The following is an 11,221-nucleotide window of genomic DNA, read 5'->3' as shown; positions in this document are numbered from 1 at the left end:
TATATATATAAAACTTTCAAGCTGGTACTCTCATGAGGAGCAACATTTGTTTGACTTGCTGCTTCTTGTTTACTGACGCTTTAAATTTCATGGTGGCCATAAAGGAATCTTCTCTAGCTCTGATCTTATCTCCTTCCTGATTGGGATCTTCAGATGTTTATGACGTGTTAAAAAAAACTTTATGAGATTCTTTTTTGTCCCCCCTCATGGCTGTAATCAACACAAACAAGTCGTAATGCTGTGATGTGCAGATATTCGGCACTTTTCATCTGCATCCTGCCCCGAGAGTTTGCCAAGCGCGGGGTGCCGGTCGCTTCATTAAAACATTGGTGCGGATTTTTTTTTTTTGAATCTTGGGTTACAGTAAAAGGACTAAAATGTCTTCAAAGGCCTCGATGGTTTCTGTCATGCCAGTGTGATGTTTAATTACTTCTGCATGTTTGTGTGCCACCAGATCCACGAACTGCATGCAGTCTGTTTCACGGTCATCAAATGAAATTGAAAACATTTTAGAAAACTTGTCCTGCTCTCCTGAGTTGTTTACATGAGTCAGAGAGAGTTTAATGATGTAGAAAGTGTGTGTGTGTGCGCATGTGTGTGTGTGTGTGTGCGCGTGTGCGTGCGCGTGTGCGTGTGTGTTGGGAGACTTTATGGCAGAAAAAGTGGTTTAGCAGTTCAAAACGTTCAAATGTAACAGCTTGTATGTTTAGAGCTTTTTACTAAAAGGGGAAACGTTGGATATGCACAAATTTTTCTATGATTTGTTTTTGGTGAAATTCAACAGATCATTTAGTAGCAGTGATATACCAAACGTCACTATTTATCAGCAATTCATTTCAATGTCGTGCATACTGTAAATAGCTCCTGCATCGCCTTATTTAACGCGGTAGTGTCATTTGTCATTTTGGTGACAAATGAGTGCATTGACGCGGTAGGAGAGGTGCAGATAAAGAATCTATGCTATAGAGAATCGCAATCCTACTCCTATAAATTCTCAAAAATCGATTCTACGTCTTTGCTGCTCCCATTTGCGAGTTTACTGCATATTGCATTCGGCACCCACTCGGCCACTATACAACGACATCTCGCCTGCTGTGTATTTTGACTAGTTCTTTGATATTTTCCTGTTAGAGAAAACGCCGGGCAGCTAGGCTAACCTGATACTGGTAAATGAAGTTACAGAATTTTATGCACGAGAATATTTTCACTATAAACTGATGGAATTTGACGCGGTACAGAACCTTAGAGAATAGCTTTAAATAAAGGTGCTATTTGTTTACAGTCTTTTTCTCTCGTCCGTCACAATTTTTCACAAGTGTATTACCTCCCAAGATGTTACTTAATAATTTATCCGTTAGCCACAGTACCGTTACTGTGTTGAAGTGGTTTGGTTAGCTGTGAGGCAGCCAGGGAGGCAGACTGGGCTTCACTGCTAATCCATCCTTCTTGGATCTGGGTAACGGCTGTTTTAGCTTCTTTTCAAGACATTTATAGAGAACATGGCTCCTGTTAATTGTGCATCAATTGACTATTAAAGGGCTTTACTGATGTGCAGCTCTCCGAAATCAAACATGTCGGGATGGGTAGTGGAATGGTGTCTCGTTTTTTGGTAAATTTAAGTGGCAACAGCCAATCGCATGTGGACTTTTTCCAGTTTGGAGGTATAGCAGCACCAAGAAAGTTAGAATGCAAATACAGCTCTGGAAAAAATTAAGAGACAACTTAAATGATCAGTTTGTCTGATTTTACTTTTTGTGTGTTTTTTTTTAATTCTATGAAGTGCTGACAACATGCCTCTAGTATTTGATGCAGTGCTTTCAGACCTCAAACAATCCAAAGAAAACAAGTTCATATTCGTTTAGAAACAACAATACTAATGTTCTAACTCAGAAATCAATACTTGGTGGAAAAACCAGGAGGTTTTCAATGGGGTTCAGAGCAGTGGGCTCTTCATTTTTCCAGAGGTGTGGGTAAGGAGAGAAAAATGGGATTTCTTCTACTCTAAATAGGAGATTTTACACGTATTACTTCACGTAGATAAATGTTCTTAAGCACCGTGAAGCATAGACTTTACTGGTAGGTCTTTTTTAAGCTCAGCGCTGTATGGCAGCCTGCAGCACAAAAGAAAAAAATCCATTCCTCTTCATGGATTATAGTTGGATGACAGCCTCTTGGTAAAGTTCTTAGCTGTCAAGAGTCACAAAACACTTCCATAAAGCCTGACAGGATTGTGCTGCTAGTCTGATCAACTTCAGTGGTTGTGATTAAGTGTCTCATTACGCCTCGAAACAACACTTATGTTTTCTTCTTGTTCCCGTGTGCAGGCGTTCTGCTCGACATCCAGCGGCACTATGAGGTATCCGACAGTGGAGCCGGCTTGTTGCAAACAGGTAATTCTCCTTTAATCCCTTAATTACACATGAGAAGAAAAAAAAAGGCAGCTCCGCTCCTGAACGCATATCTATGCGATTACTGTAATTACCGCAGTAGTGTCATTTTAAAAGAATGGGACAATGAACAACAAGTGGTTGAACTGCAAATCTTTGGCTTTGATCTCAGCCTATAAAAATTAAATGTGTATTAACACAGATCCAGCAGCTACGTTTTCCCTTTTTTTTTTTTTTTAAACGGAAACTCAGATAAATTTGTTGGACACTAACTTTACAGACGTTTTAAAGAAAAACGTTTTTACCAGAGATGCAACAATTAGAATTTGACATTTAAAATTCACTTTAAGACCAATGATAAACATAGGACAAAGCTAAAAGAACGACCAAATGCTATGCTAGTGCAGCTAGCATAGCTAAAACACCAATTTCTGTACATATTCCCCAAAGAAGGTAATATTTCCTTAACATTTCCAAATTCATTTTTCAGTCTTTGATCTGTGACTGAGGTTAAAAATTAAATGTGATGAATAAAATGGAGTCTTTACACTCCGTCCAGCCAACTTGAATGAATGAAGAACGGCAGACATGTCTCAGTTTTCCATAAAAACACATTTTCTTTTAAATAACGTTCTTTCATTTCTAAATATCCCACTGATGCTAAAAATGCTCCTTCATTCCTGAATGAAAGTTGTTCACTCAGGAACAACTTCCACACTGAAGAGTGGTGTTGACATGCTAGCAAGGTGTGATGCATTCACTGTTCAGAAAAAAAGGTTGGATTGTTGAAGTTCTGACCGTTGAATTTAAGCGGGTCAGAGCCGTTGTCTAAATCTCCAAAATGCACAAAACATTCGCGATTTCAAGACTCCTATGACGCACATGTCGGCCTCAGATGACCTCTAGAAGTATGCGGTGGACTGAAAATGAAGCCATTTGTGTTTTTTGCTCTTATACCACTGTATCCCATCGTGACTCAAGCGACAGACTTGCGGTGGAAGCGTTTCCTCCCGGCAGCGTCAGTGCGGCAGGGAGGAAAACACAGCTCCAGTATGCGCGCTTCCAGAGTCTGACGACTCCGGTTTGGGGCAGGGCTTCCTGTGCCATTCCGAACCCCGAAATAAATCCATCTTTTAAGGAGATACCGTCCAAAGCCCTCTTATTGGAGGACAGGACCTCGTCTTGTCTCTGCCTGTGTGCTCAGGCTCGTCCAAACGCCGACCGCCTCTCCGCACACAAAGTGCCATTGAGGACAAGCGGGCAGGTTTAGAGTTGAGGCAGGGAAAGAATACGGTCCAGTGTTTCCCTCCACTTCACGCTGTGTCCCTGAGCTCACTCTGGTTGAACGGCGGGTTAGGGACGAAAATATCCAGCAGGAAAAGTAAAGTGTTTTCACTGAATTAGGCACTTGTTAACCCTCTAAATCTCATTTACACCTACAGTAATCTGGTTTTACTTGATCCTTTGTGTATTTTGTGCCTCCGACTCCTCATGTGAATTTGTGGTAATTGCCCTGAGTTGCAGAAAGTTTTCTGTCCGCTGTGTGCCTGCTGCAGACTCTGCGTTTGTATGGGAGAAACCAGAAATTATGAAGGGTGTTTTGTTTTCATTGGCTTGTTCTGTCTGCTGAGCACAGAACCACATTTGCAGAGACTCAAACACACTTGTGTTTGTTGACTTGCAGAGACATCTGATTTATCCCCTATACCTTTAAAGTCCATGAAAGGCCCTCATAAAGCCAGTGGCATAGAGTCACACCGTGACTGGGTCCTGTCTGTTTGCTCTGGACTCCACTTGGCCCCTGATATCCAGGTGACCCTTTTCTCACACCAGAGTGAGGAATTGTGCTTGCCGGGGCCTCGAGCTGTGAGAGCCGGGTGGGTGCAGACCCCGAACTTAGGTGTGAAGAAGAGGTTTGGAGGGTGACGTAATGCTGGTTCTGGAAACGAGAGAGTCTCAGCTCGATGTGTGGACATGGATGTTTACATTTTGCACATCCGGCGTTCCCCACCCCCAGCTTCCTTCTCCAGTGGGAACAATCCCCGCCTCTGTGAGCACCTGGCTGGTTCTGCCTTTCCTCCATCCTCTCTGGCCCGGCAGCTCGGCTCCACCTGGGAACGCAAACTGCAGACGTAGGTGTTTTGCAGGCGGTGGGCGTTGTCTCTCCGCGGCGGTTGTTACTCATTCGCTGCTGCCAGGTCAAACTGACCACACACCGCAAGTCACAGACTAAGCTAACAGCTGAGTAAGAATCACTTAACGAGCTCAAGGAAGAAGTTTTTTTTTTTTTTTTACAATCTTCTTTGGGTTTTCTTCAGACTTCAATAAAATTTCTTTATGTCAAGGTCAATGGCAAGTTGCTGCAGGAAATACCATCTTGACCAAACAGGGCTGTTGCTTCTTAGACCTGCTGCGACATTCTTGTTCCTACATCACAACATAGCCAGAAAAAACAACTCTGAATAAATCTGCGTGATTTATTGAGCACATGACACTGAGATCTTGTATGTCCGTAGCCAGGTCTTTATAAAAATTTATATTTCTGCCACATTGATTGAAAGAATTATACGGTACACACAGGATCGACTTCAGAAAACCTTTCTTCCACAGAAACATGCGCAAATGAGCTTTGTTTTAAACATGCCAAACACCTAGGGGGCAGCATAACGCAGCACTAAAACCTATGTCCACCAATCAGATTGCGTTAAAGCAACCATGACTTCCTATTAGGAATTAAACATGGTGCCAAATAATGATGTGGATACTGTTATTTGTTGCAGATGGTAATCCCATCAACTTTGATAAAGACAAAAAAAGTTTAGTCTCCTTAGCATGATGCTCCCACCACTTTGCTTCAAAGTGGTTGGTAAAGGGTTTCAAAATAAAATATTAAGAAGCGTGCATTATATTTTTAACACTTCATAATTACACACCACTTTGTGCTGGTCTATCATGTAAAATCCCCACAAAATACAGTGAAATCTATGATCCGAGGGTTGTAAAAATATCAATAATAATAATAATTAAAAAAATTCTCAATAATCTCTCCCTAGCAGCGCTGACCTGAATGTTTTTATTATTATTATTATTATTATTTTGCCATGTGTTGTGTTAACCCCGTGTTTACACACTCAGGAACAACACAAGGAAAATACCCTGCGGTGAGCCCAGCCTCTGCAGTGCAATTTGGAAACACAGATGCTTCCAAAAGCAGCTTGCACAACAGAAACGGACGAGGCGTGTGCTCACCTCTACCGAGCACATATGTCCTTCCAGGCCCAAAAAGGCAACGTCTCAGCTCTCAGGTGCCGAGAGGTCGATGTGCTCAAAGCTGTGCGTCAAGTCAGAGCGGAGGGGCGCTTTGTTGAGCCCGGAGGGTTGTGGCCCCAGCCAGCCGATCAGGCCCTTCAGAGCACCAGACCTAAATCGGCTCTGCTGCTGAAATATGGTTTGTGTGTGTGCGTGTGTGTGTGTGTGCGTGTGTGTGTGTGTGCGTGTGTGTGTGTGTGTGTGGTGTGTGGCCCTGGGGCAGAGGCTATCTGAAGTAACTGTGTCTCACACAGCTGTGGAGAGGACAGGCCCAAGGGTGCAGAGGGTATGGAAGGTTAATGGAGGAAAGGAGAGGGGGTTTCACCTGGATGGTGTTACCTTCCATGGAGGGGGGAGTTTGACTCCTTTAGTGAGGAACACGGAGAAATCTGAGAGAACATTTTTTTCCCCCCTCCTGATAGCATACTGTGCTTATTGTGTCCAAGCGCTTTGAGGCAAACTAGAAAAGTTAATGAGTTGAATTATCTCTCATAATGGAAGCTGGCATGATAATTATACCTCCCTGGTTTAGCATGGAGACGGTTATTGGGGTCAGCATGGCTAGATGTACAGTGGGTGAGGCAGCTTAATCAGGGGCCTGGGCTGGAAACGGCTCACGGACAGAGTGCGCTGCCGTCGTCCCTGCGTGGCAAACCCACCTTGTCTGAAACACGATACCAGCACACACACACACAGACACACATTGACTCTGCCCCGGTCTTGACAGGGTGTCAGTCTGCCGCAGCCAGCTAGAGACCTGTGAGAAATGAGGCCACAGCCACCATGTGAGACTAATGACCTCGGCTCGGCACACACATCCCAACGTGTCGCAGTTGTCTGTGTGAAGAATCCGAACGCACGCTACTAGCAGGAGGAGGTGAAGCACACCGTTATTTAATAGGCCAAAGAACAAAGGGTGTTGATGTAAGAAACAAAAAGTGAGCGGTGTGTGGTGAAAAATGTCAAATTAACAGGAAAAAACTATCACCCCTGCCCTGCCATTTCCTGTATTTTCCATTCAAAAAATGCTATGCTATACCGGAAACAACAACGATGTTGCCCATAGCAACTTGAATTCAGCAGAAGATCCTGAGTGTAGATCTGTTCAGTAGTTTAAACCTGAAAACTCTCAACACCACACTAAAACCCAACAACCTGAAGCCCTTTTTTATTTATAAATAATAAAAACCTCTTCTAGTTCTCGTCACAGGTGCATGTAGCATACAAGTTCATCAGTGTGGCTTGCACAGATGCTATAAACGTCCAGTCTATAAAGCCATTTTGTTCCTGGTTGTATCCCATTTTGTTTCCCTGCATGTGCAGTGAGCTGGTTGGCAGAAAATCTGCTTGTAAGTATTTTCGCACACAGAAATCTAAAGTTGTATCCACAGTTCCTAGAACTGACCAATTCAAAACTGAGCTTAACCGATTAGCCACACGTAGCCTTAGCAGCTAGCCGCCAGCCAACTGGACACGCTCAGATGCAGGCGAGGTTAGAAATTTTTTACATTTTAACTAGTGCAAAAATACCACAGTTGTTTCCTGAGTATTTCTAGGTTGATGGTGCATAAATAAACACCAGCAGAATGCATTGAAAAGTGCTTTAAATATTTGGGTTATTTTTGGTTACCGAGTTAGAAAACACAACTCCTGAAGCTGCAATTATGACTTGGGGGGGTCAGTTGTCAAACTAAACATCCAACATGGCTGCCAGGCATTAAAACATTGTGAAAATTGCGGACACAATTTAGGTGTAAGGACGTCAAAGCACTATAACCTCATTAAATTAGGGATTTTAAAAAAATCTAATTAGTTGTTCTGCAACTAATTTGGAAGTGAAGTCACTCCTAGTTCCTTGTTCCAACTTCCAAAACAAATCAAGCACAGCGTTAGCCCCGTCGGGCTAACCTCATTATCAGCATGCCCAGGCAGTCCTATTTTGGCCATGATGGATAAAAATATCCGCATAAATTTATAGATTCCTTTGCAAAATGACTGATTCACATTATATTTTTGTGGACAATGTGGAGACAAGGCCAAAGCCAACAAGACAACAACCAAAACAAAAGGCAAAGCACTTCAAGAACATGAAAGAAGACACCAAGAAGGCTACATTGGCCATGGTGCATCACATGACCAACATTTTAGGTGATATGTGTCAGTTAGAGATGTTTAGTATCACAAAGAAGTCTCTCTGTCCTTTTTAAGTGGGACGTCAAACTACCGTTGCTCGATCAGCTGTTTTGGCCGGTCACTGCCACTCCTATTTTGTCTCTTGGCCTCAACAGTATCCCTAGTTACCTCTCTGCCCCCTTCTCTCTCTCTCCCTCTCTCTCTCAGCAGTTTGGCAGCTGCTGTTGCCTTGTTGTCACTTGCAGAAGCAAAGGCCGAATGTGACATGAGAGGAAACGATAGGAGAAGAACGAACCACCTGCGACTTCCTCCTTCTTCCTCTCGCACGGCGTCGAGTGTTAATCTTCTCCGCTATTGATTCCCAAAGCCGGGTGATTTCACTGCAGTGTTGTTCACCGGCCTTTACGCCACCCCACCCCTCCCGCCTCCCTCCCCTGCTGTGATAAGAATAGAGCGATGACCTGATGATGCATTGACATCACAGCAGTGTGGCTGTGTGTCTCCGTCTCTGGTCATTTTATTAGGCCATGTCTCCAAAGGGGGCAGCTGTTGGGTGACGATTGGCACGCCGCCTCAGTCGACTTCCTCCCCTTCGCCTCTTGTTGATCAACCCGCGTCCTGCGGATGAAGGAATAAATACACAACCAGGTCTTTCGCAGACTTTCATTCGGATTTGACCTTGCTTGCACTTTCAAGTGCAAACAAATGTGGAAGACAACCATGCAAATCTGAAGCAAAAGTCAGCGGCCAAGCGTTTGGGAGCATCAACTGTGTGACAAATTTTCTCCTCTTCTGCAGCCATGTGACATCAGCAGATCAATCGGATTGCTCGCAATCGGACACGTGCGGTCCATTTGTGTTGCTGATCTGTTTCCATCATTGCCATCGTAAGGCCAGCATGCAAATCGCCACATGTTGGGCTTGTCGTTAGGTTGTCTGTCCCTGCAGTTGCTGCAGTAACAAGCAGGAATAGAAAAACTCCTCTCTCTGCGCTCAGCCGCTCTGCGACAGAAAATGGTTCAAAAATAATAAGCACCCCTGGTGTTCCCAGCAAGTTCCTACATTGCTCATTTTTGTTTGTTCATGGTCGGATAAACCTACCGACTCTCTTCATTCGTACCAGACTGCTTGCCGTGTTTGGACGCAAGCAACGCGCAAAAGACCAGGCCCCTGTTTGCTCCAGCCAGCCGGGCCGTGTAATTCTCCCCAGATGCAGCTCTCGCGTCGACCAGGTATAGTGGAAACATTCGCCGCAGCTGCAGAGACGAGTCATCAGAGTGCCTGCGACACTCAATAAAACAAAAGGGTTGGCTTAGCACGCCAGCTTCTGCAGGAATTAGCTGCTCATTTCATAGAAACTGTGCTGCATATGGGATTTATCACGATGGGACGCAACGCTCTGGTTAGGCGGCGTTGTTGAAATGTGAGCTGGAAGGGATTCCTGGAGAATAACCGGGGATCAGAAAATGTCAGGAATGCAGAAACGTTTGGGGCTCCGGCATGCAGGGCAGGGGGCGCAGGGGAAATCCACGACGAGGAAACGTGATGCACGGGAATGTGTGAGAAGTTTCAGTCTCTCACAGTGGCTCAGGTGTCCTACTCACACCGGAGTTATGTGCTGCACCCTCCCACAGCAGTCCTTCAAAACCATTAGACGGGGAAACAAGGCCGCCACTCCTTTTCTTGAGAACTCGCAAGACAGAAGCGAGAGAAGCTGCAGAGCACCGGAAACTACCAGCTAAAGGTTATCTGGATGATTTGTGTCAATGTCAAGCCTCCGTAGAGACCGACGACTGCAACAGAACGACACGTTTCGAACAGGTTTTCTGCTCTTTGTGCCCGGGAAGAGAAAAATGTAAAACATGCAAAACCATGCTGGGAAACTCATCATCTATTTACTGGATTTAAACACAAAGGTGTGATTGTGTGGTCTGAAAGCGAAAGAAACATTTTCAGGTCTCCAGTTCGAGTGGAAGGACCGCTGACCAGCTCTGTTTACACTGGCTCTGGATGCCTCTCAGAAATAGTTTATGTTGAACACCACTGGGTAAATTAAACTTTTGGATGTTTTGGCCTGGACCTACATATCCTTCAGGCTTTTCATTAGCTTCGTTAACCCCTTTAAGTTTTACCAGCTTTGCAATGTGCGCAATAAACATGAGCGTGATTTCTGTTTTTCTGAGGAAAAACACTGAGAGTGGGTTTGATCCACATGAGTCTACAGCAACTTGAATTTACTTCAGGTCTGATGTGGATGTGTGATTTAATGTTGTATTCTCTCAAACTGAAAAAAAAGAAAAAAAGAAACCAAAAAAACACTCCTTTTAACCCCTTAACCCTCACCCCCAGAAAATACAACGGAAAAACGGCCCACAGGCGTCCCGCTGCATGTTAAGCGGTTTTTAAAACAAATCTTCAATAATGTTCCTCTTTGGCTGTGTATTCTGTGTCTATATATTCTCGTTTTGAACTTGAGCTGCACTTTGCTGTTTTACTCAAAAGCAAAGAATGAAATGAAAGCACGGAGCTTCTTCTGTTGCTGAAAAAGAATCAACCGTTTCTTACTCCCTTTTAACTCGACATCAAACCAAGCAGATGAAATAAATAACTGCAAACTGTATGGGAACACAGCAGACTGTGATGAGAACATTAGCTCTTGTTGAGAGCTAATGCTGAGAAAGTCACAGACAGTTCAACAACAACCGGCACCTTAATACTAATCATTAAAAAAAAAAACAGCCTTAGACAACAGGTACTTGGGGTTGGATTTAAATATTTAAGAATAAAGCCGTAATATATAATATTATCATACATGCATTATTAATGATGTTGTTCAGACTGCGCTCAGTCAGAAACAATTAAGCATAAACCTGAGAGGCTCAATCCCTTTCTTACTGTGATTATATTTGTTTTTATTAGAAATAACACCATGCTAATACAGGATTAGCTCTAAATAAGATGTGCTGCACACAGAGAGGAGAGATGTTATTAAAGAGCTCTGCAATTCAGAGGTTTACTGATGTCGCTAATTAACTGTCATGCTGTTTCACTCCTTCCTTTTTTTGTGAGGTGTTTCTGTACTTGGATGTGCACATCTGCCTTAAATGTGAGAAAAAAAACTTTAATTCTGACACGCTTGACTGCATGTCTGTAATTTTGTGCGATCGCGTCTTCGGTCGACCTCCCAGCCGATTAAAATGTCACCAGGAACTCGGGCTGAAACGATTGATCTGATTAATCGCGATTAATCGATTATTGAAATAACCATCAACTAATTTAGTGATCGATTAATCGTTAACAGGAGTGTACAAACTCAAAAAACGGCCATTTGCTGAAAGAACAGCACACTCAGAGCAGTAATTAAGCACATTTTGCTATCTAATTATTAACTG

At 43.6% G+C, this 11,221-nt stretch overlaps 1 long non-coding RNA gene across 2 annotated transcripts; it reads left to right on the top strand.

Moving 5' to 3' along the window:
* The first annotated feature begins 2,052 nt into the window (after nt 1-2,052).
* On the top strand, nt 2,053-10,020 carry LOC103461014 (uncharacterized). Of its 2 annotated transcripts, none has more exons than XR_533031.2 (2): nt 2,053-2,390; nt 8,037-10,020. It is a non-coding gene; the product is annotated as an uncharacterized LOC103461014 (long non-coding RNA). The 2 variants fall into 2 exon arrangements; XR_533032.1 differs by having other exon boundaries at nt 2,296-2,390; nt 8,040-10,020.
* Nucleotides 10,021-11,221: the final 1,201 nt, after the last annotated feature.

This window comes from Poecilia reticulata, unplaced genomic scaffold, assembly GCF_000633615.1.
Source record: "Poecilia reticulata strain Guanapo unplaced genomic scaffold, Guppy_female_1.0+MT scaffold_454, whole genome shotgun sequence".
Lineage (NCBI taxonomy): Eukaryota > Metazoa > Chordata > Actinopteri > Cyprinodontiformes > Poeciliidae > Poecilia > Poecilia reticulata.
This window is presented reverse-complemented; position numbering and strand designations above follow the sequence as displayed.